General features: G+C 45.4%; 1 long non-coding RNA gene across 1 annotated transcript in view; it reads left to right on the plus strand.

Annotated features, from left to right (window-relative positions):
- The first annotated feature begins 11,308 nt into the window (after positions 1 to 11,308).
- LOC123372056 overlaps positions 11,309 to 22,553 on the plus strand; it is a 181,249-nt gene continuing 170,004 nt past the window's right edge. Inside the window, exon 1 of the long non-coding RNA XR_006580074.1 lies at positions 11,309 to 11,531. This is a non-coding gene — a long non-coding RNA (uncharacterized LOC123372056). The remainder of the gene's footprint in view (positions 11,532 to 22,553) is intronic.

Consider the following 22,553-nt stretch of genomic DNA (forward strand, 5'->3'; position numbering starts at 1 on the left):
TTAGAGACTTGTGATGAATCCACAGAATCATGCGAGGTCAGCAAGAGACGTTTTGATGAATCTGCTGGGCGAGAGTTTTTTGTGACTCTTTCCCTCCTGGGTAGGGATGTAGGTGAAGAAGGGTTTCTGGCAGTAGGAGGGCCAGCTCAGAGGATGAATGTCTGGGTTCTCTTGGGATAGCACAGTGTCTGGTGGAAGTTGGTGGAGTGTTGTGTGGGCCCCACCAGCTATTAGAGCCTTAGCAGCCAAAGTTCCTTCAGTTTGTGCCGGGGCTGTCATGTGCTACCAGGGTTCAGCCCAAAGTTTGATAGCACAGCACTCCAAAGACCACACAAGTAGGCACTAATTACAATACAGCCAACCCCAAAAGTTCAAGAATCACATCACCCCCCAAAACCCATGACATTGTCCCCAATTTTTTTTATAACTTTTCATTTTGAACTCTCCCTGCCACTCATATACTTGTGTGTCAGTCATAGTGTTGAAAATTCTTTCATATTTATAGAGTAAAGTGATTTTGAACTCTGCAGCAGGAGCTCTCATTGGAAGACCCAACTGAGGTCAAATTATACGGATTTATTTCCTGATGGGGCATGGCTTCTCCCCAAACCCAAATATTCTAATTAATTCTGTGCTCCCAGCCCCATATTTGGCCATCCCTTAGTCCATCAATTAATTATACACACCCCAGCCTCCATGTCAGCTGTACTCCACCCAGCCAACACCTGCCCTATTGCCCTCAGCCTCACCTCTGTTCTCTTCCTGCAGCTCCAGGAGCTCTTCACTCCCTTTTCCAGGCCTGCTGGTATCACCCCCCTTTTTATGTATGATAGGGGCTGCTCCTTCTCCCTTAGCCAAAAACTCATTTCAGTGCCTGAGGGGAGAGTGTCTGATGCCCTTAGTAGCAGCACCATAGCTTTTCCCCAGGAAGCAGGGAAGACACGGAGGGGTTTTTCCTCTTGGGCTGAGCTGAATGTTCCAAGAGGGGTGAAGCTTCTGATGTTAGCAGGCTGGCTCCATACCCACTAATGGGGAGAGTGGGCAACATTGTAATCACAGACTCAGCAACCCAGCATCCTGCAATTACAGTGTGAGATGTTCATAACATAGAAGACCCACCCCCCCTCCAACCAGCAAATGCTTCACCAGAGCCAGGAGAGCTGTGATTTCTAAGGTAAAATGTAAGAAAGGGAAAACCCCAAACATCTATTTTTCTGAGGGGCGGAAAGGGGAGAAATGCAGGGTCTTCACTGCTGGAGTTTTGGTCAGCTTCTCCCATTGAGATTCTGGAGACACTGGATTAGTTTTGGGCCTCTGTTGTGAGCTGAATCCATGTAACTCAGTTGATAAAACATCCTGTAAACACAGCAGGCTCAATTCTCTGCTCAGTGCAGGAACTGGGAAGCAGGAGAAGGCAAAGATGGTTTTAAGACACTGGGTCTGGCCCAAAGTGTAATTTAGAGCAGCTGCAAGATTCCTTTAACTTACATTTGGGTTCTTAAGGCCACATGAGGCTGTTCCAGCAATTGAAAATAGCCAGAGCACACAGTTGAACCCAAGCCATGTCCCCTTTTTTTGGTCATGTCCCTTACACCAGGAGTGGCAAGGGAGTCACATACAGTAGGAATGCCAGCTGTATGACATGAGGGCTTCCCCCGTGTGCTGGGAGTATTTCCCTTTATTTTGATCCAGTAGTATTAAAACTTTCTTTAGCAACTGCAGGAACACTAATGTAAACTCACTGCCAGTGCTTTAACCACAGCGTCCACTAATTCTGCTGTGAATAGGTGTAGAACTCTGGTTAAAATCCTGGCCGCCAGGGGAGGGCTCGTCCAGACTGGCACTTTCAGTATTGCTCCTGCCAGTGGAGCTACACTGATGTTCAGGCACCAGTGGGAGGTAGGGTGACCAGACAACAAGTGTGAAAAATTGGGATGGGGGTGGGGGGTAATAGGAGCCTATATAAGAAAAAGACCCAAAAATCGGGACAGTATCTATAAAATTGGGACATCTGGTCACCCTAGTGGGAGGCCTTGAAAGAAATGGCAAGGTAGATAAGGCCTACCTAGGTCTACACATTGAGGCCACTCATGTAGAAAGCAGAGATCCATGTGCTTAAGTGTGTTTCTTACTAGAAATATGCTACATCTGTATTGGCTCACTGCTCATTTCAGGATGCAATTTAAGATATTATTTTTAAACCTTAAAATCTGAAATGATCACCTCACAGACTGGCTTTCTCATCAGGTGAGATTGCTTGAGCTAATAGTCTGCCAGTGTAATTGCAAAGAGTCTGGAGACAAGGCATTCTCTAGAGTAACAGCAGTTGTAAAATTTACTTCACTCACCGGTTCATCTGAGCCCGAATCTGATGAAATTCCAGTAATATGGCAAAACTTATTTATTCTCTCAGGGTTTTTTTAGGGGGAGCAATCAGTAGTGGTATGAAATAGCCTTGTTGGGTGACTTTGGGGATTTGGGAGAGTGTTGCTGTTTTTTGGACTGTGGTTGTAGTTGTTTTGTTATAAAAATGAACCTACAACATGTAATGAATATACATGAACTCTGTACCTACAACTCTTATTTTAAAAAAAACACCCTAAATAAAAATATTTTTAATTAAAAAAATTAACTAAGGCCTGGTCTACACTTAAACTTAAGTCAACATAGCTACAGCACTCAGGGGTGTGAAAAATCCACACTCCTGAGCACCATAGCTATGCTGATGTAAGAGTGCAGAAACAGCTAGGCTGATGGAAGAATGCTTCTGATGCCCTAGCTGCAATTGCTCGGGAAGCTGGTGTTCCTTCCTACAGAGACAGAAAAACCCCTTCTACACAATGGGGGTTATGCTGACATAGCTACAGCACCATAGCGATGTCACTATAACCCCTGTTGTTTAGATATAGCTTTAAAGTTATGACTTTGCTCCAGAATAGCACACAGCATTTCATCTGGTTCATGTGAGTTTTCTCCTTGCTGTAAATTCCCAGAGTATGCTATGATTAAGATGGTATTGACCTGTTTATTCCCTCTGAACAGCATGAGTCGTACAGACTCCTCATTGGGGCTGTTGGGGGAGCTAGTTGGCTCTGGGGATTGTGAAAAGCCAGAGCTACAGGAGGTAGCTTTTTTTTTTTTAAACTGCTAATAGTAGATTCTGTGGGTGTACAACTGCCGACAGCCACATCTGAACACTGCTGCAGAATTCTATCACCCATGCTGCAAATATTGGGCCTGTAGAGCTGTAATTTCAGACCTTCTGCCTTTGTATCACCAATTATAGATTGTATTTTGGTGCTGAAATTTCAGCAGGTGACTATAGCATGCACTGATCTGGCTAATTTTTTATAGGCAATACTAAAAGCTAGCACCAGAGATAGAGAAAGGCTTGTCTGTAACCTGAAAATGAGCTACCCTCTCCCTTCTTTAAAAGGCAATCACGGTACATAACTTCAGCTTTGAGATCTTTAGCATACAAGAAGTTAAAATTGAATGATGTGCAGAGGATAGATACTTTACAAATGCATTAACATTGCAGCTACATTTGAAAAGATAAATGACAGAGTTAATCATGGAATAACTGTACATAATCTCATGAACTGTTCTCCACTGAGGTCATAATTAACCGTCTGCATGCATAGAGCTGCCTAGTAATGTTTCCTAGCAGTACTTACCATCCATAAGGATCTGGCATTAGGTTAGAATGGCTTACACAGAGCCATTTAGAAACTGTACTTTTCATCAAATGGTACAGTACTTTTGTCTGTTCTGATTAGGAACAACACTTGTTTTCTAGCTTAAGATGCAGTGACAAGTGTCAAAGCAAATTTGTCAGCAAAAACATACTGAAATGTCAATCCTATTGGATACACACAGAAAAATCATAACCCTAGTTCAGCAAAATAAGGATGGACATAATTGTCACTATAATATCCTAATTTTGGACTGCAAAGTTGAAAGCTGTGTAATTTGATAGGTTTGATCTGTGATTTTTTCCCTCCATGTTACAATTACTGAGCCAGTACTTGTTTTTTCCCATTTTGTAGAGTATCTTATTTTAGCAAATTGTTTTTGAGGTATATTACAGTAGATGGAAGAAAAAGAGGGAAGGGGGGAGTATTTAAGCATTCCACAACCTTGTAATATTTCAGACAGAACAAAGAAGAGAAAACAGCTTTGTAACTAGTTCAAAGCTAATCTTTCTAGTGATCGTGTAAAATTTAGACTTTAGTATGAATATGAGCATGAAATGCCTTCAGATATCAGCCCACATTACAATCTGCTACTTTGTTTTGAATGAATGTGTCGTGACTAGAAGTTTAAGTGGTAGCTACAGATAAGATTCAACAGAGTACTTTAATGATATCCCTTTTCAAGTTAGCTGCAGGAAATATTATTTTCATTTAATTTGCTGGAGTCCAGGGAGAATATAATTTTATTTTCCTTTATAAAATTAACAAATCTGTGTTGTTCAAAAGCCAATGCCAAAATCTTAATTAAAATGGACATTTTCTCTAATCTTAAGCATGTTGTTCAGAAAAAAACATCTTGCCTGAAATAATTTTATCTTGGCTCGTCAACTGCGGGAAATTCCAAATGAATATTTTGTATATGTCTCGGTGGTAACAAATATTTGTTTCACAATGCACCTGTTTAAAAACAAATATTGTTATGATATTAATTTATAATGGATTCTCCTAACTGAGGTTTGTCCCAAACCATTTGCTTTCATTTGTTTTACTCCACAGTGTCTTTTAGTAAACTAATGTTGTGTATACATTAATAACAATTTTGAAATCATCTAAATTCAGTATCTACGTTAATCATTATGAGACACAAATCCTACCAGCCTGTACTGTGGGAATGGAAAATACTCCTGTAATGGAGCTGGTGGTGTTCCACCATGCAGAAATGGGATGTGGAAGAGAACAGGAACTGTAAGTTAAAATTCCAGGTCAGACAGGGGATGCAATGCCTCCCTGCGCCTGCATGGTGCTGAAAAGGACTGGGGTGGGGCAAGAGGGAAATGGCAGGGCAGGCTGGAGGATCTCCCACTGCACACAGGATGACCAGACAGCAAGTGTGAAAAATCGGGATGGAGGCAGGGGGTAATAGAAGCCTATATAAGAAAAAGACCCCAAAATCGGGACTGTCCCTATAAAATCGGGACATCTGGTTACCCTAACTGCACAGATCCTTTAGTCCTTTCTGTACCATAGACCCTACCCTGAATCTTGGCTGGATTAGTTACCACAGAGTGTCTGGTGTAACTGTATTTGCCCCACCTGTTTTCTCCCGTTCCCCTTCTCCTCCTCCATTAATAGAGGTCCCCAACCCCAAAAGAGGTACTGAAACTTGGAAGAGGATTTGAAACTGTGGGCCAAATCCTGAAGTTCTTATTCTTTATTTATACAAAACTCTCACTGAAACCTGAGTAAGGAGTGTGGTATTTGTCCAGATAAATTAATCTTTCTAAAATTGAATAGTGGCTTCTTATTTACAGGGACAACCTTTATATCCTCTGAGGAATGATAGCTGTTTATTCTGAATGGATGCCTCAGGTCTTTCCAGCCCTGTTATTTCCCACATTCAGTTTCATTTGATCCTTCATACTGTACTCCAAAGTACTTTTTGAAATGAAGAGCTCTAATCCACTAATCTGTAACCCTTAGGAGGAAGGCTCCTTAGGGCTGTTCTGTTGCTTCTCAATATTCTAAGCAGCAGCTGATATATGAACCTAGTTGGCAAAGATGCCATAGCATAGCTGTTTCTTGACTGTGATGCTAAGACAGTGAAAGCATTTTCTTCCAGGCCAGCTTTCATTATCAATTGTACCAGGGTCACATTGAAATAGCCTTAAAAGACATAGAAAGGAAATATGTCGTTCCACAAACTGAGACCCACAAAATGTTTTTTTTTAATTGTAGTCAGGATTTGACTATATTATTATTGTCCACATATCTATTATGCTGATTTTAATGTTGGTGGGGGGTAATAAGCCTAGTATTTGAACAAAAAAACTTAGTTTTGGGGGGATCTTATGGTTTTCTTCCAGGCTAAAAGTGTATACCATAAAAATTTGCTTATACCAGGTAATGCAATGAAAATGTTTGCTAAAAACTGAGACCACAGGGAACTTCTTTGGGTTTCTGTTTGGACTCAGTGTCCTGCCCAGGTTCACAGAAATGGTTGTGAGGTGGACCAAATGTTATGGTATAAACAAGTTGAGAATCAAGATAACCTTCCTTTTGGCCCCCATCCATTCTCTGAGATCCACTTAACTTTGAATTGTTCAAAGCAGAGGCCCAGTGACCTGCAACCCTCCCTCTGATGTCTTCTGGGATGGGGGTTGGCCAGATTTCCCCCACCCCCACCCCGACCGTAGCACCAGACTGAAGCAGGATCTTTGGAGGACCAATACTGGGCTTCTGAATTTGGGATTATGAAACACTGGGATCCAGTGATCTCCCTACCTGTTGCAGTAAGGTTTTACCTGAGTGAGTTGCAAACCCAACTGCAGAACCCTCCTCTTTTATCTGGGCTTACGACCAGCACTGTTAGCAGTAGCAGAGCTCCCCTCACAATAGCACAGTAAAAGCTTTCTGGTCACAGTGGGAAAACCTGGAGTTTAAAGATGAAATATATAGGATATGGGAGAGGCCAGTGGGTTGTGGATGCAGGTACCAGTTGGTTATACCAGATACACTGAAAAAGTAGGGGGTCATGATCTTAAAACCACTGGACATTTTTTTGGTGTTACAAAAACCTTAGCCAAGCTAAGGGAGAAATTCTGTTGCATAAAATGCAGAAAGGAAGTATAAAATTGTTGCAGAAAATGTGATAAGTGTGTTGCAAAGAAGGACCCCCTCCCCTTAAAATGAGAGAGCCCTTTAGCAGCAGTATCTTGTGGTGGCCCCAATAGAACACACTGCCATTGATGTTCTTGGGCCCTTGCCTGAGACAGAGGCTGGCAATCAATATTTGTTGGTAGCTATGAACTACTTATAAAATGGCCTGAGGCTTATCCAATAAGAAATTGAGAGGCTGTGACAGTAGCTGAGGTCCTAGTGAATGAGTTTTTCACCAGATTTGGGGTCATGAGTAAATTACATACAAAGCAAGGGAGAAACTTTGAATAAAAAGTGTTTCAATTGATTTGTGAGATTCTAGGGATCCATGAAACTCATAAGTCCCCAGTACAGTCACAATCTGATGGCATGCTGGAAAGGTTCAAGAGGACTTTTGGGGTTCAGCTGGCCACTTTTGTAGAATAGTACTAAAGGGACTGGGACCAGCATATCCCATTCCTTTTGATGACTTATGGAACAATAATCAATGGGAGCGCGTGTACCCCAACATTCCTCATATTTGGGCATGAACTGAGGACCACAGCAAACCTCTTGTATGGCGTTCCTGAAGAGGAACAAATGGACTTGAATGATTTGGACTCTGGAAACCCTACAATCCAAAATTGAAAAAGTTCATACCTTTTCTAGGGAAAATTTGAGGATAACCTTTGAAGAAATAAAAAGGCTGTATAAAGTCATATGAGGAAACTTAAGAGAGGACCTGGTCTGGATGCACAATCTTAGAAGAAAGAAGAGTAGGAACCTTAAACTGGATAATCCTTGGCCCTGTACAGTACTGACTCAAATAAATGAAGAGGTAAAGAGGATACAATTGGGTCCCAGGACTAAAACCAAAGTTGTCCATACATATGACAAGATATCATGGAGACAGAATTTCAGCTTGGCTGCCCCCTAACTCTGAGAATGTAGCTGAAAGTTGAGGCTGAAAGAGTTGTGAAAGGTGAATTCCCCATTAAGAGTTAGGACAAGATGGGCAGTCTGTCTCAGCCATCAAATTCCACAGAAACAATAGGTGTTCCTTCAGGGCTGATTGAAAGGAAACTCAGTGAGAGAAAAGCCCCAAAGAGATGTGGGTGGGCAAAAAATTATTTTGGGTAGGTGATATGAAAACATCTTGACAGAAAGGCACTGTCTTGGATCATAGTTAACCTTGTATTATTTTTAATTTCTTAAATTATTTATTTTCTTTCCGTTTGAGATGAGTTGTTGGTGTTACCTATTTAGGGGTCATCAAGATAACAGACAAAGCTGAAGTGGGGAGGGAGGTGTTTTGAGTTGTGTGAAACCTTACTATGGGATGAGGTTGATAGGTTTGAGTTTACCTTTCAGTTAGCATAACTGTAAGCATAACTCCCACTTAAGACAAAAGAAAGTTGTGTACCTGCCCAGGAGCTTTTCTGAGTATTGTGTGTGTGAGAGAGAGATGGGTGTGGGAGGCAGACCACAAAGAAACTGAGAACAGACAAAAAAGACTAAGGCTATGGCTACACTACAGCTTAAGTAAACATAAATTATGTAGCTCAGGGGTGTGAATTAGCCACAGTGGTGGACAGCGCTATGTTGGTGGAAGAACTTCTCCTGCCAACGTACCTACTGCCCCTTGTGGGGGCTGGAGTAATTAAGATGATGGGAGAGCTCTCTCCTGTTGGCTTAGAGTGGCTATATTAGGGCTTGTCTACACTGGCAATTTATGGCGCTGCAACTTTCTTGCTCAGGGGTGTGAAAAAATACCCCCCTGAGCACTGCAAGTTTCAGTGCTGTAAAGCGCCAGTGTAAACAGTGCACCAGCGCTGGGAGCCGTGCCTCTCATGGAGGTCCCAGCACTGTGCCACGACCACACAAACCATGTTAAAGTGCTGCCATGGCAGTGTTTTAGTGTTGCCAGTGTAGACTAGCCCTTAGAGAGCTTACAGCATTGCAGCTGCTCTGCTGCAACTGTGCCACTCTAAACTCTCTAGTGTAGCCATAGCCTAAGAGAGAGAGGGAGCCAACCTAACGGAGAAGCTGTGAAAGCACAGTGGCTGACCCTGGAAGAAACCTTGGGGAGGGCTTTTTGGACCAGAGTGCAGGCTGAAAAGAGTGTTCTTGGTGCTGTGAGCAAAAGAAGTTGTGTCCTGCTATTCGATTCCTTCCTTCTGCGGTCAGAGACACAGAACTTTGTATATTCTTTGTAAATAAACAAAACTGCAGCATTACAGGAGATGCCAGTTTCCATCAATTTCTGCTTCCAACTGGAACATCCCCAAGGCCCTAAACTACAACTAGCTGCTCATGTCAAAAGGAGCAACAATATTCTCCCACCCATGTGTAAGGCCACAAGAAAAGGACCTACAATTTTGGTGAGGCCACAACAGTCCTAATCCAGAGATTATTAGGAAGCACTGACTGAACTATCCCTATAATTTAGGGTGGTTAGATTATAGGTATTTTGCCCCAACAAGTCCTTGAAAGGTCTTCTGCAGGTGCAGTGTTACCACTCTCCCAGTTTCATCCCATTTTTGGTCCTTTCCAGAGACGGTTTTGCAATGCCTTGAAGCTCTGGTTGGCTGCCTTCCCACTTCCTTGCTTCCTGGGGAAGAGAAGCCAACTGGGGCTGCTGTGGGAAGCAGGCAGAGCCCTTTCCCTCTCCCCCCAGGCTCTAACAGAAGTTTTGGGTAGAGAGGGGAGGAGGGAGCAGAAAGAGTCTAGCTGCTCAGGGCAGCTTTGGTCCCCTCTCTCTCTCTCTCTCCTCCTATGGAAATTGGTCAGTTTCTCTTGCTCCTTCCTCCTCCCCCAGCCTTCTCCTTTAATCCTGCAACAGCAGGCCTAACAAGAGGCAGAAGAGCTCTGTGGCTGGAACTGCCCCTTACCCCAGGCCGGAGAGAATAGAGTGGGTTTCCACAGCTGCACAAGGAGTATTGGGGAGGCTGGGGGCACTGGGCAGGTGTGGGGCTGTGGGGTGGGCAATACTGATGGCTGAGGCAGAAGACACAAAATTAATTGATGTAGGGGAGAAAGGGGGTGGGTGTACAACTAATTGATGTGCTGGGGGACAGAAAGATGAGAGGCTGGGGGAACAGCATTGATTACCATATATACTCGATCATAAGCCGGTTCGTTTATAAGCCGACCCCCCCCAAGATGGGTAAGTAAAAATTGAATTTTTTTAATAACCCATTCATAAACTGACCCTATAATTCAGGGGTCAGCAAACTTTGGCTCCCAGGCCATCAGGATAAGCTGCTGGTGGGCCAAGATGGTTTATTTACCCCGGCCGTCTGCAGGCACGGAGGTAAACCTAAGTAAACAAAGTGTCCCGGCACGCCAGCTGCTTACCCTGACGGGCCGAGACAGCAACTGGTGGGTAAATTTTTTGGGGGGAATCTGGGAGTCAGAGGAGTAACCCCTGTGACCACCCCCCACATGACCCCACCCCTAGCCTGGGACCCCCACACTCTCTCCATCCCATCTCTTCCCACCTTATCTGGGGAGGGCCAGGGGAGGATGTCTCTGGCCTGGCTGGAGCTTCTCCAGCAGGCTGGGCAGCATGGCCACAGCCTGCTCTGGCAGGCCAGACCAGGTGGCGCAGCTGCAGCATGTTCCAGCAGGCTGGGCTGGGCAGCACGGCCGCAGCGTGCTCCGGCGGGCCAGGGGGCGCAACCATAGCCTGCTCTGGTGTGTGGGGCCCAGGGGCACGGCTGCAGCCTGCCAGACCCGGAGCTGCAGCTGCTTCGGAGGCTGGGAGAAGAGCAGTGTGGCCAGAAGCTGAGAGACTCTGGCCCAGCCTCTTCCCTTCTGGCTCTGCTGCCTCTCCTTGCTCCCTCTGTTGGGGGGAGGGGCTGTGTCCCACCTTTCCCTCTCTATACCCGTTCATAAGCCGACCCCCTTCTCTGATGCTTCCCTTTTTTACTAAAAAAATTCAGCTTATGAACGAATATATACGGTAATCAGAATTTTGGGGTTTGGAAAGAAGGTGGAATCTCTGCACCATCAGGCACCACTTTAGACAAATCTGTAATTTGTTCTCAAGTGGGTCTAATAGCACGATCTCCTGCAGCAGGAGCATTACTCACTATCCATCTCTGAGGTTTGCCAGCACTGTAATTGTCACATTTACTGGAGGTGGGCAGGGGGCGTTCAGAAATGAGAAAACCTATCAAAAACATTATATAATCTCCTTTTAAAAGTCTTGCGGTGTGGGGGGACAGTCTCCTCATTGTTTGGGGGTCTTACTCATGATTTTTGAATTTTGGGGATTACAATAATACAAAGCTGCCTCCCTTCCCCCCACTCCGGTAGCAGGAGGGCAGGAAAGCCTCCAGCTCCAGGTGTTACTTGTTCCATACTGATAGTGGGCCCTGAGCGGTTGCTATGGAAACTCTGATTTTCCTAGTTGCTCCAGGCTCCCCAGTCCATGGTGTTCCAAGTTGTGTGCTCACTATGAAGTAGGAGGAAGCTTTACTATGCTGCTACAGAAAGGGGGCAAGCAGGCTTACCATCTTCTAGAAGATTCCTTTCAGGGACTGGATGGAGGGGAACAAGGGGTTTCTCAGGAAGCTTCAAAGAGCAGAAATGCAAGTCACAGGAAGTCCCAAGAAAAATGGAGAAGGAAATTGGAGTCGGTAGTTGAGCCTGTTGAGAGAGTTTGTTGCTGTTTAGAGGAAGGAGAGGGGTGAAATGGTAAGTTTTATGGGGATTCCAATAGATTTGAACCTTAAATTTTGGGGTTCACCCCTTGCTTACCCTGGAAAAAAAAATCTTGCAGTGTGGACTAAAAAAATGTATGTGAGATGAAACCAGAGGCTTTCACACACTCCATCTGACAAATTATATTCTCGAGCAGTGTTTCTCAGTCTTTTTGTGCTGATGACCCCCCTTGGACTTAAAAAAAAAATGGTGACCCCCATATACTGAGACTTGAAAAAATTGCAACACCCTACCTTAAATATCATTAAGTAAATTATTAAAAATACTGGCCCACCAGCATTAATAAACTGATACAGGCGAGTCTCATCTTACGCTGGGGTTACGTTCCGCTGTCAGCGCATAAAGCGAAAATTGTGTATAGTCAAAATTACATTGAGTGTAATGGCGGGTGGAATCACTCACACTACAGGTACAGTATTTAAATTGTTATTTTTCTCTCTTTTTTTGTTTTTGTTTTGTTTTTTGCCGACCACACAAAGCTGAGTTTGCGCATGTTAAATGCGCGTAAGATGAGACTCGCCTGTATTTCAAACCTACGCAAATATCAGGGCCAGCGTTAGGGGGTAGCAAGCAGGGCAATTGCCGGGGGCCCCACACCACAATGGGCCCTGCAAAGCTAAATTACATGCTTCAGCCCCAGGCATCAGGGCTCAAGTTTCAGCTTCAGCCCCGGGCCCCACTGCCCAAGGCTGAAGCATGTAGCTTAGCTTTGCGGGGCCCCCTGTGACGTCCTGCAATTGCCCTGCCTGCTACCCCCTAACACCAGCCTTGCTTGCGACTGCCCCAATCCTGTCTCACAACCCCCAGGTTGAGAAACACTGTTCTAGAGTAACAGCCTCTGGTGGAGCACTGATTTTACTTTCCTGGCTATATTTTTAATATACTGTTTTTGGCTTTCTTGTTTTCCAGAAGGATTTAACTTCTTGAGATGGACAGTATGATACTGGCATTACAAATTATGAATATTCCCATTTTAAATTGTAGAATTATTATAAATCCTAGTAAGTGAAAATATCTATTCAAAATATAACAGTGTGGTCTCTCAAGAATGCCTTATATGCTGCACAGGAAATTGAACTCTGTCCTTCTATAGTGCATGCAATCAAATAGCTGGCTAAGCTGACATTTTAGCTCCCTTGTACAGTGTGTTCTCAGTTGCAGCTCTGGGTGAGACATTCTGCAATAGGGTGGTACATCTAACTTGGCGCTAAATTAGGTGTGTGGGGGCAGGAATGGATACAGCACTTGTTTTGCAAAATTCTATCAAGCTGTATTGGTTTCTCATTTAGTGGTATTGGGTGTTCGCACTAGAAATCCAGCTGAGGTTTCTAGTTGCACAAGATGTCTGATGAGTATTATGTTGTCTAATGAGTGCACACAGCCACTGAGGGCTTATGCATCTTTTATGCACCCTGAGTGCAAAACAGAGGATGTTTATATGATGAGAATGGCTTATGAACTTTCAGTAAATTATGCACTTTTTGTAAGTTGTGCAATGAAGCCATTTTTCATTTTTAGAAGACAGAATTAAAGAAGGTGCCGTGGTTTTCTAAAAGCAGCTATGTATTTCAGGATTCTGCAATCTAAGAGAAAGCAGAGGGAGGAAAAGTTGTCAAACAGACTAGTGAATCATTTGAAGCCTTTGTGGCCTGAACCTGAGCGGTGTTTAGTAGCCTCAACAGCCTTTGCTTTAGCCTAATAGTATGTCTACACAGCAAAGAAACCCCACTGCTGATCTGTGCCAGCTGACTTGAACTCAGGCTATGTGGCTGTTTCATTGCTGTGTTGACTTCCGAGCTTACACTCTAGGATGGGGTGGAAGGATCCCAGAGTTCGGGCTCATGCTGGAGTTCGAACTTTGACATCCTCCCATCCCATCCTAGAGTATAAGCCTGGAAGTCTACACAGCAATGAAACAGCCACATAGCCTGAGCCTGAGTCAACTGGCCTGGGTCAGCCACAGGTTTTTCTTTGCTTGTAGACATACCATACAGATCTAGTTTGGCAACCATGATGAGATTTTAAAACTGAAATGACAGAAATCTTGACTGACATAATGATGATAATTTTAGAGATACCTATAAATAGTAAATATATTTGTATTTGTCCCTTCCCCATAGAGTGACGAGGTGTCCGGTTTTCAATCAGAACACCTGGTCAAAAAGGGATTCTGGTAGCTCCGGTCAGCACTGCTGACTGGGCCGTTTACTGTCTGCTTGGTGGCACCGTGCAGCGGGACTGGCAGGCTCCCTGCTACCCTCCATGCTGCCCGGCTCACAGGAAGCAGCCAGCATGTCCAGCTTTGAGGCTTAGGTGTGGCCAGGGGGGTACGTGTGCTGCCCTGCCCACAGGCACAGCTCCCATTGGCCAGGTCAGGGCCAGGGACAAACTATAGCAACTTGCGAGCGCTCAGCAGGCAGCTGTTGAGGGATTGTGCGCGTGCCTCTCCCTCTGCTGCCGGCCCTCTTCTCCTCCTCGTGCTCCTCCTGTGGCTAGGCTCCATCTGTCACCCCATCGCTGGCATCCAGGAGTTCGAGGTATCCCCATCTCCAAATGCTGGGAATGGAGCTGCTGGAGGGGAGGAGAGGAGAATGAGACGAATCCAGCATCCAGCCTGGCCCGGCCTCCTAGGGGAGTCGGGGGCGGGCCCAGACCGGCAGCACCATCCGAGCTCTGCCTCTGCCCTGGCAGCATCACCTCCCAGGCCCGGGACAATCCTCCTGAGTCCGCTGCTGCCCCAGCAGCCCTGGACTCTGGGCAACCCCTCCCCCACAGCCCTGTACCCCCATCACTGCATCCCTCCCCATCCCAACCTCCCCCGCACTGCCATCCCCCTCACTGCATCTCTCCCCTATCCCATTCTGCCCTGGCCCCCACACCTACCCATCCCAGCCCTGTACCCCTTACAGTGCTGTCTCACCCATCCACTCCACCTCCCAGAACCGCCACCCCCATGTCCATCACCTCCCACAGCCCTGCAGCCAATTCACTTCCATATACTGCTGTACTCCCATTTTGTCCTATACACCCCTGTGCCCCCCACATCCTCATGCACCTGTAGCCTTCTGCCTTCCCCTGCATCCCCATCCACCCCACATACCGCCCATACCTGCTCCTCTCTCCTTCACTGTCCCCTCTCACCCCCACCTTGCTCTTGTCCTTGGCCTCTTTCCTTCCCCATCCTCTCTCCTCCATGTCCCCCCGCCCAATCTTTTCCCCTCCAACCCACCCTCCTCCCTTCCCAGCTGGGTGATTTAGGCAGCCCCAGGAAGAGTGATTATGATGGTGCCCAGGAGGACTTAAGAGAGAGAAAATAAAAAGGCAATACAACCAGACAATAAAATTCAGCCAGCAGCCCGGGGTGCAGGCAGAGCAGAGCCCCCTCAGTGCCAGGTAGCAAGCCTCCAGCCCCGTCGCTCTGGGGCCCAACCTTCATGCCTGCAGCACTGCAGCCCCCTGGGCGAGGGACCCATAGGCACAGGAAGTCTCCTGCAGCTAGGGTGACCAAGTGTTGGAGGGAGGGAGGATGGAGTGAGCGGGGGACAGGGCTTGGCCTCAGGGAAGGGGCAGGGCAGGGGTGTTCGGTTTTCTGGAATTAGAAAGTTGGCAACCCTACTTCTCCATACTCTCAAATTTCAGGAGTGGGGTTAGTCAGGCCCATCCCTAGTTAATACATACTGATTATTTCTAAATGAGAACTCTATAAATATCAAAACAGTTTTTAAAAGTATTTGTAACTCTTTCACTATCCACATAGTTATATATGGTCTCTGTGAAACAGACATTTTAATGATGCTTCCTAGCAGAAGGCTCTCCGTGAAGTAAGGAAGAATTCATGGCATGCAGATGCCATTTGAATGTAGAGGCAAACAGGAGACTTTTTAAATTTGTTGTAAGGACAGTTCTAGCTTAAAATATTATAAAACCATTTGATTTTTCACTGTTAAAACTATATTAATCACCATTCGGATCTCCGGCTATACTTGTCACTGGCTAAACTGTGTATAACAAAATAGTGCTTTTGTGATCTGAACCACAAGGAATTTAGGTATCCATTTACTGAAATTAAAAAAGTATGTATATAGGTGAGAAATCTTGTTTTTATTTCTTTTCTTGACTGTGCCTTCCTCATTACTTACCAAGATAAATGAGACCAAAAAATTGACTTTCCATTTATTCCATAATGAATGGCTGGGGATGTGTAAGGTCAATATGCTGAAAGATGCTGAAGATTGAGTCAGGCACTGGTAGTATGAGGAATGGTTTGAAAACTGGAAATTTGAAGACTGAAGATGCAGGAGTTAGATCTTTTCACATGCAAAGTGGAACAGAAAGCTACCTTTTGCAGCTCACCTCAGAGGGTATTCTTTTTCTTGTTTTCCCTCTCCTATGTCCTCTTTTTTGCTTGCTTAAACAAAAATTTGACACTAGAGAAGTACTACTCAAGACACATCATTCTTTACTTATTAATATGGAAGATGAGCTGGAATGTACAGCAGTCTCATTCTTGGATACCATGCAACAATAGCAATTTTTAATCATATATTTTTTTTGTTTTCACCTACATGCAGATAAGATTAATTTGCTACTCTCTATTAAAGGAAACAAAGTATAGAACAGCATGATGATTTGATAATATAAAGAAAGCTTTTTAACAGAGATAGTAGCCCCTCTAGGACCTGAAATACACTCTGTTCCTGATCTCATTGACACCATTTTTACATCAGGGTAACTTCAATAACTTACACCAACACAAGTCAGTAACAGTTAAGTGACACCAGAATCAGGCCCACGGTATTTTTTCCTCTGAGGTACTAAGCCAAAATGCTGAGAGGAGGGCGGGTGAGAAATATAAGGAAGTTTAGAAGTTATTACAAGTAAATTTTTTCTATAGACTATTTTAAATTATTTCGGATGAATGCGCACCAATCAAGTCTACCAATTTCCCATCTATTGCAAAAAGATTTTGTTGCCTCTGTACCATTAGAGGAAAACTGCAGTGTAATATAAAAGCTATTATAATAAGCATACCTAATTATAAAGAAGAGTAAATCATTTGAATTTTTTAAATGTATCTCAAATATGTCAAAGACTTAAAAGAAAATCAAGCAAGAAGCTACATACTTTTAACAGTGTGAGGATGCAGGTAGAATAAGATTCTAATTCTTTCTAATTTGTTTTAAGGAAAGTTCTGATTTTTTTTTAAAAATGCATGTATGAATTTAAGGGCTTTGTCTAAACAGATAGTTAAAGTTTGGCAAGTTGGAAAATAAATCAGTTGCACACTGCTTGCCATGCAGTCTTTTCCATGCGGACCCTGCTGCCAGACTTTAAAAGTTCTGTAACATACTTTGACCTTCTGCTGTTTTGGACACAAAGCAACAAGGAGAGAGTGAAAGCAAGGTTCTCACTGCTCACAAGTTTCAAATCAATTATTAACAAAGTTTGTATTGGGAAACTACTGTATGGTATGGGGATGAGTACAATGGAATTGGGGAAAGGGGGAATATAACAAACCGTATAGTGGCTATGAAGTACATTTGTCTCTTCAGACAGAGTGCAGCTACAGCAGCCTTCTATCCTGACTCACCAACCAAATACAAACTCTCATAATACAATTTTTCCATGGAAGCAATTTGGAGGATGGGCCACCTTAATAGTCAAGAAAAAGGAATAGATTTCAGTCACATCTGGCAAAAGACAGTATTACTTCCATTAAAAGTAGCAGATGGTCATCTGTCCAGCCATTAGAACCACATTTCAGTTGGGAATGATTTGCTGATTGAACTTAATGGGTATGTTAGGAGACCTGTTTGGCTATCTTGCACGTGTCCAAAGATATTGTCTTTGTCTCATCATCCTGCTTTCTCTAGTTATGCAGTTATGTTTTCTTTTCAGGGATAATAGTAATTAGTTCATTAATATTTTATTTTTATTATAGTGACTTGTAAAGACCCCAGTCATATTGGAGCTGCATGGTACTGCATGCTGTACAAATACATAAGACAACATAGTCCCTGGCAATCTAATTTATGACAAATAGTCTCACTTTTGGAATTATGGGATAGAGCAGTTCTTTAGATGTAGAAGTATTTATTTCTCTTAGCTATCAGTGGACAGCAATTTCTGGTACCATATACCTTGCTTTCTTGTACAGAGCATTTCCTCTAAATTCTGTGTTTTAAATTGTTTTTCAGCCTGTTTATTGGCTGTCAACAGTACAAACAAAACTTTGAACATTTAGGCCCTAATTTATTATTAATAATAATTATTATTGGTGCTCCAATGCAACAGATCTTCCTTTTAGTCAGACAGTGCATTGCACAGAGTCTGCTCATGTTTGGGAGACCATCAGTCTGCCCTTCTTGTCTGAGTCTTTATAGGCCTATTCTGGAGGCAAGGATGTTAATTTCTGTCATAGAATCATAGACTTTAAGGTCAGAAGGGACCATTATGATAATCTAGTCTGACCTCCTGCACAACGCAGGCCGCAGAATCTCACCCACCCACTCCTGTATCAAATCCCTAACCTATGCCTGAGCTATTGAAGTCCTCAAATTGTGGTTTAAAGACTTCAAGGTGCAGAGAATCCTCCAACAAGAGACCCTTGCCCCACGCTGCAGAGGAAGGCGAAAACCCCCCAGGGCCTCTGCCAATCTGTCCTGGAGGAAAATTCCTTCCCAACCCAAATATGGTGATCAGCTAAACCCTGAGCATGTGGGCAAGACTCACCAGCCAGACACCCAGGAAAGAATTCTCTGTAGTAACTCAGATCCCACCCCATCTAACATCCCATCACAGGCCATTGGGCATATTTACCGGTAATAGTCAAAGATCAATTAATTGCCAAAATTAGGCTATCCCATCATACCATTTCCTCCATAAACTTATCAAGCTCAGTCTTGAAGCCAGATATGTCTTTTGCCCCCACTGCTTCCCTTGGAAGGCTGTTCCAGAACTTCACTCCTCTGATGGTTAGAAACCTCCATCTAATTTCAAGTCTAAACTTCCTGATGGCCAGTTTATATCAATTTGTTCTTGTTTCCATATTGGTACTAAGCTTAAATAATTCTTCTCCCTCCCTGGTATTTATCCCTCTGGTATATTTATAGACAGGGCCGACTCCAGACCCCAGCGCGCCAAGCGCATGCTTGGGGCGGCATGCCGCGGGGGGGCGCTCTGCCTGTCGCCAGGAGGGCAGCAGGCGGCTCTGGTGGACCTCCCGCAGGCACGTCTGCAGGAGGTCCACTGGAGCCGTGGGACCGGCGACCGCCAGAGCGCCCCCTGCGGCGTGCCGCAGTGCTTGGGGCGGCGAAATTCCTAGAGCCGCCCCTGTTTATAGAGAGCAATCGTATCTCCCTTCAGCCTTATTTTGGTTAGGCTAAACAAGCCAAGCTCTTTGTCTCCTTTCATAAGACAGGTTTTCCATTCCTCGGATCATCCTAGTAGCCCTTCTCTGTACCTGTTCCAGTTTGAATTCATCTTTCTTAAATATGGGAGACCAGAACTGCACACAGTATTCCAGATGAGGTCTCACCAATGCCTTGTATAACGGTGCTAACACCTCCTTATCTCTACTGGAAATACCTTGCCTGATGCATCCCAAGACCGCATTAGCTTTTTTTAACAGCCATTATCACATTGGCGGCTCATAGCCATCCTGTGATCAACCAATACTCCGAGGTCCTTCTCCTCCTCTGTTACTTCCAACTGATGCGTCCCAACTGTCCCATTGGGGTGTACAGGTTTCCCCTTATGTTTGGTGGGGGTTATCTGGTCCTTGTCCTCAAGAAGCCTAGAACCTCTTTGGTTCTTAAGTCTCAGCTAAGGAGTAGGTAGGGGAACCCAGGCCCACCCACTGCACTGGTTCCTGCACAGGGCCCTTAACCCAGGCAGGCAGAATCAGTGCTCAATAATTCTTCTGCTGTAACTTGAGCTCTTTCCTATCTCCCTTGGTTCTGTAGACTTCTGCAACCTGTGGCTCTGGTCATCAATTATTTGGGTTGTTGTCACTCTGGGCAGTTTCTCATCAACTTGCTGGCAGGACTGTCTTTCTCTAGTCTCCTTGCACCTTGGGTGGCCACCCTGCTCCTCTAGTCTCAGCTCTTTTATTCTCTCAGCTGCTGTTAGGCTGCTAATCATCACTGGCTGGCAGTTCCTGCATTAACTCCTTGGTTGCCAGGCCCGCATGGGCTCTATACATCCCATAACATGGTGGCAGTAATAGGGTAGTACCTTAGGGCCCCAATCGTTGATCAGTTGTGATAGCAATCTGATCCATATAGGCCTCTATTCCCATTAAGGTTGCCAGGCGTCCGGTTTTCGACCAGAATACCCAGTCGAAAAGGGACCGTGGCGGCTCCAGTCAGGACTGCTGACTGGCGCCAGGGCTTTGGAGCTGTGCTCTGGTTCCGCTCCAGCCCAGGCAAAAATCTGCAGCTCCACTGCTCCGGAACTGCTCCGCGCTCCAGCTCCGGGCTCTGCTCCAAAGCCCTGCTCTGCGCAGCTCCTTGGAAGCGGCCAGCATGTCTGGCCCCTAGGTGCAGGGGCAATCAGGGAAGCTCTGCATGCTGCCCCCACCCCCAGCGCCATCTCTGCGGCATCCATTGACTGGGAACTATGGCCAATGGGAGCTCCGGGGACGGTGCTTGCAGGTGCAGGCAGTGCACCTCCATCTAGGGGCCGCAGATGCCGGCCGCTTTTGGGAGAAGTGTGAAGCTGGGGCAGCCAGGGAGCCTGCCTTAACCCTGATACGCTACCAGCCAGGAGCCACCTGAGGTAAGCGCTGCCTGGGTGGAGCCTGCACCCTGAACCCCCTGCTCCAAATCGGAACCCCCTCCTGCACCCTAACTCCCTCCCAGACTATGCACCACCACCACTGCACCTTGCACCCCTCCGATACCCATCCCACTATCCCAGCCCTGAGCCCCCTCCAGCACTCTAAACCACTTGGCCTCCTCCTGTATCCCAAACTCCTCATCCCCAGTCCCACCTCAGAGCTGCACCCCCAGCCGGAGCCCTTACCCCCTCCTGCATCCCTGCCCCCTACCCCAGCCCAGTTAAAGTGAGTGAGGTTGGGGGAGAGTGAGCAATGGAGGGAGGGGGCTGGAGTGAGTGGAGGTGGGGCTTCAGAGAAGGGGCGGGGCCTCGGAGCAGGAGAGGGGCTAGGGTGTTAGAAAGTTGCCAACCCTAATTCCCATGTAGAGTTCCATTGTACAATCATTATCACTTATTTCCATTGTCTACTGCCAGTATGCTAATGACCACCATGACTTACAAACTTACATTCTGATTGCTTAAAGGCTTGATTCAAAGCCCCTTGAAGTCATTCCATTTACTACATTGGGTGTAGGATCAGACTATATGGGAGCAATGGAAGTAAACCTGTATCTCTCATGTTCAATTTCTGAATATCACAAGAGAACTCACTATTATTTCATTTTCTTCAGATCTAATATATATTTTGAACATATCCCATTGCAGTCCATTGACTCCAGCAGGAATTGTACAATCATAATCTTCTGGCAACCTGAGGAAAGGGACTGAAGTGAAAGTTAAAGTGCTGGGTACCCAGCACATCATCCTTCTGCTTGTCATGGTAGAACCTTCAAAAAGTGTAAGTTCTAAATAATTGTAGATCATTTTGTGAAGTTCTAGGGCCATATCCTCTCCTGTCCCCCAGGAGAACTTTTTGCACTCTCCCAATGCTGAGCCTGCCAAAAGCTCAAAAGAACTGTTTGAGAAGGTGGGGATCTTACGGGCATCTGGGAGCCCAAGCAAACCCCATTTTCCTTGGCCAAGCCTTCTACACCAGCGCTTGGGGTGAGGGTGCCATAGGAGCGTCTATGGAGGCTAGCCGCCCTCTAAAGGTCCTGAGGATCTCCCTCTGCAAGGGAGTGTCTCTATAGGATAGAACTGCTAGATTTAGAGCTACATTACGCCAATGGCAGGGGCGGCTCCAGGCCCCAACACGCCAAGCGCGTGCTTGGGTCGGCAAGCCGCAGGGGGTGCTCTGCCGGCGCCGCAAGGGCGGCAGGCAGGCTGCCCTCGGCGGCTTGCCTGTGGAGGGTCTGCTGGTCCCGGCGGCTTCGGAGGATCTCCCGCAGGCGTGCCTACGGAGGGTCCTCTGGTCCCGCAGCTTCGGAGGACCTCCCGCAGGCATGCCTACGGAGGGTCCACTGGTCCCGCGGCTTCGTCAGGCCGAAGCCGCGGGACCAGCGGACCGTGTGCAGGCAAACCGTCGGAGGCAGCCTGCCTGCTGTGCTTGGGGCGGCAAAATCCCTAGAGCAGCCCCTGGCCAATGGAATGACATACAGTTTCTGGAGCATTCTTTAAAATAAATTATGTCTAAATTGAAAAAATTAGAACCAACTTCTTCCATATATTTTTTTCTCTTGCCTCCAAGTCCTTTCTGTCTCTCATTGTCTTCTTTTCTCTTCTTCCTGATGCATCACCATGTTATGTTTTGTTCCCATGGGAATGCTTCTTGCCTTAGGCAGAGAAATATCTGAGCATGTTCAAAGCACAAGCATGAGGGTATTTGTCACAAAACATACTGACTGTGTTCTTTAGGGGTTGTGTTGTGTCCAGAATATAAAGGAGCTGCATTTGCAGAACATAAAACTTTTCAAAATGTTCCATTCCATGAGTATGTTTTGAATTTATAAACATCAGGTAGATTCAAATTTACTCAGATACTCGCTCTCTTATCCCTACCTCTGCATCATTTTTATTTATTTATTTGTTTATTTATTGGTTGACTGTAAGCTAATATATTTGGACTAGACTGTGAGCTCGTACATCTTAAATCTTTTGTAGCATCACTAGGTAAAAAGGAGATATGAGGCAATATACATTTAAAAATTGTGATGATTGCAGGTGATGCTTTTATATTTTTATAAAGACAGAAATACAATAAGGATACTTGTGGTCCAAGGTCATCTAGTCCTGTTCCAAGATTCTGCCCCTTTAAGCTCAATGAAAGCTAGCGAAGAT

Source organism: Mauremys mutica, chromosome 5 (assembly GCF_020497125.1).
Source record: "Mauremys mutica isolate MM-2020 ecotype Southern chromosome 5, ASM2049712v1, whole genome shotgun sequence".
NCBI classification, from domain to species: domain Eukaryota; kingdom Metazoa; phylum Chordata; order Testudines; family Geoemydidae; genus Mauremys; species Mauremys mutica.